Source organism: Octodon degus, unplaced genomic scaffold, assembly GCF_000260255.1.
Source record: "Octodon degus isolate 3935 unplaced genomic scaffold, OctDeg1.0 scaffold00048, whole genome shotgun sequence".
NCBI lineage: Eukaryota > Metazoa > Chordata > Mammalia > Rodentia > Octodontidae > Octodon > Octodon degus.
Window position 1 is genome coordinate 10,378,873 of NW_004524624.1, and position 3,155 is coordinate 10,382,027.

At 38.2% G+C, this 3,155-nt stretch overlaps 1 pseudogene; it reads right to left on the bottom strand.

The window, feature by feature from the left end:
- Positions 1-1,664: 1,664 nt before the first annotated feature.
- Positions 1,665-2,459, bottom strand: LOC101586371 (annotated as a pseudogene).
- Between the last annotated feature and the right edge of the window lie 696 nt (positions 2,460-3,155).

Below are 3,155 nucleotides of genomic sequence, written 5' to 3' on the forward strand. Positions count from 1 at the left end.
GGGTGATGCCAGGTTCCATTTAAAATTTCTTTACAATTGCTTGGTTAAAGAAGTCATAGTCTTCAGAAACCTTGGTGTAGCTGAACTGACAGTTACTGTTGTGACCTCTGAATTTGACCATTGAAAAGGTCACCCAAGCAAACAGTCATCTACTTGGTTATAAAAATGGTTGTTGGCACATCCTATATATCTAAATTGAATAATGGTACCAGATACAATGATAGATGGGATTGAAGCTGTGTATCATCCATTATCATGTGTAATCAATAAACGATTTAATTATCTTGAAAAAAAAAACCCAGATCTTGCAGAAATCCAGAAGATAATCTATACCTACTTTGAGAACCTATATTTCATATGATACAAAAATGCATAAGAAATGGACAGATTCCTAGATACATGTGAATTACCAAAGCGGAATTAACAAGATACAAAACTTCTAAATACATCAATATCAGTCAATGAAATTGAAGATGTAATTAGAAACCTACCAACAAAGAAAAAGTCTAGGCCTTGATGGATTCACTGCTGAATTCTACAAGAAATTTAGAGAAGATCTAGTGCTGATACTCCTTAAACTCTTTAATGCAATTGAAGGGAAGCAATACTTCCAAATTTATTTCTGGAAGTAAGAATTATCCTGATACCTAAACTAGAGAAAGACTTGACCAAGAAAGAGAATTATAGGCCAAACTCCTTAACGAATATAGATCCAAAATTTCTCAATAAGAAACTGGCAAACAGAATGCAGCAAATTATTAAGAAGATTGTATTTAATGACCAAGTAGGATTCACCCCAAGAAAGCAGGGATGGTTCAACATATGCAAATCAAATAAATATAATACACATATTAACAGAGTGAGCCAAGAACAAAAACTTTATGATCATCTCAATAGATTCAGAAAAAGCCTTTGACTAAGACCAACATCCATTCATGATAAAAACCTTTCAGATAATTGGAGCAGGTGATCTTTATCTCAGTCTGATAAACCCATCTATTATATGTCTATTTTTTTCTTTTTCCAAACTTTTATTTGTGCACATTCAATTGAAAAGATAACTTTTACAGGTTCTTTGGTGCCCATATTCAGCATATAAAAATGTAAAAGACTATTTGCAAATGAAACACATTAGCTCAAACTGGAAAAAATAACAATGACAACAATAAAACAATTTAAGGTAGTGCACACTGTGACAGCTCTGCTTATGGGGACATGAGAATTACTGCGAAAATAAATAGACCGTCCTCTTGTAAAGCAGCAATGTCATGTCTTGTAAACTTCCTTTTTATATTACAGTGAAGACTGAAATAAAATCCAAAGGGACCGGCGCTTACACTGTAGCCATGAGTGAATAAAAAGAGTCTCTTTCTTCAATTACTGTTGGTCCAGTTTTCCTTTTGAGTCCAATGTGCAGCAGGTTTTTTTTTTTAAATTTTTTTTTACATTTATTTATTTATTATGTGTGTGTGTGTGTGTGTGTGTGTGTGTGTGTGTGTGGCCAGCTCAGCTCACCAGGGGGCAGGGCCGGCTGGCATGTGGTGCTGGGGGATTGAACCGTGGTCCCTGTGGTTTGCTAAGCTTGTTCCAAGTAGGTGCTTTAGACCACTGAGCCATCTCACCAGCCCCCTGCAGCAGGTTTTAAAAGGTGCTCAGTTAGTGATTCTAACCAATTTAAGTGATGAGTTATAAAATTTCTTTCCTGCTTTCAAACACAAATGGGTAAATCTGTTCCACAGCAGTAGCCACCGCCTTTACATTGGGCCCTGTCACTGTGATACTTCCTGTTGAAAAAATCTGTAATGTAGCTCTTAGGGATTTTATCTGATAGCACACAGCAGGATGAAGTTCAGGTTCATAACTGGCATGAGGTCTATTGTTCTTAGTGAATTCTGGCAAACGGATTTCAAAGGGCATACTACAAACTGCCAAAACGTTAACAACCTTAAAATCTGTAAATATTACCTGAAAACCTAGCTTCTGCAGACTACGGGCTAAACATCAGGCACCAAATTTAGCTGCTTCTTCACTTGTTGCTCCAGTGCAAATAATCTTTCCTGAGGACCAAATCGTAGCTGTAATTCTAGGTTTTCTAAGCTTCATTAATACTTTTCCAACATCACGCTTATAAATAACATTCACTCTCTCCAAAGCAATCTTCCTTAAGTTCAAATGACATCTTTTTCTAAAAACACAGACTACGTTTGTAATTAAAATGTCCAGCGCGGGCTGGTGAGATGGCTCAGTGGTCTAAAGCACCTACTTAGAACAAGCTTACCAAAGAACAAGGACCACCGTTCAATCCCCCAGCACCACATGCCAGCCAGCCCCGCCCCCTGGTGGGCTGAGCTGGCCACACACACACACACACACACACGCACACAAATAAATAAAAATTAAAAAAAAATGTCCAATGCAACATCACTGTCTGCATCTGCAACATCACTGTCTGCATCCATTGGGGTAGTTCAAAAACTTAGCCTCCCACCACGAAGTTCACATCCATGGGAAGACCGGGCAGCCACAGAGGACGCGGGGCAGCTGCGCTGCTACTGGTTGCATCGGATGCGAAGCAGGAGCTGGAGGACGAGGATGAGGATGAGGCGAGCGTGCTCCCCAGTCTCCATGGACCTCCTGCCCCGGCCCATTACTAGAAGCCCCAGCGGCTTGGGCTCTGCCTTCCCTGCTTTGTTGTTCCAGGTACCAACCCATCTATTATAAACTAACCATCTAGCCAATATCATACTAGATAGACAAAAACTGAAAGTTTTCACTCTAAAATCCAAAACAAGATAATGATGTTCCTATCACCACTCTTATTCAATATACTTCTTGAAACAGCCAGAAAAATTAGACAAAAGAAAGATAAAAGGAATAAGAATAGGAAAAGAAGTTAAATTATCACGCTTTGTGGATGACATGATACTGTCCATAGAAGAATGTAAAAACTCCACCAAAAGACTTCTAGATTTAATACCCAAATTCAGTAGTGTAATTGATACAGAATCAACACTTAAAAATCAAAGTCTTCATGTACAAAAATAACAAACTCACTGAGTGAGAAATTAGGGAAAGAATACCTTTCAAAACAGCATCAAAAGAAAAAAAAAGAAAGAAAAAAATACCTACAAATCAATCTAGGGACCGGGGAGATA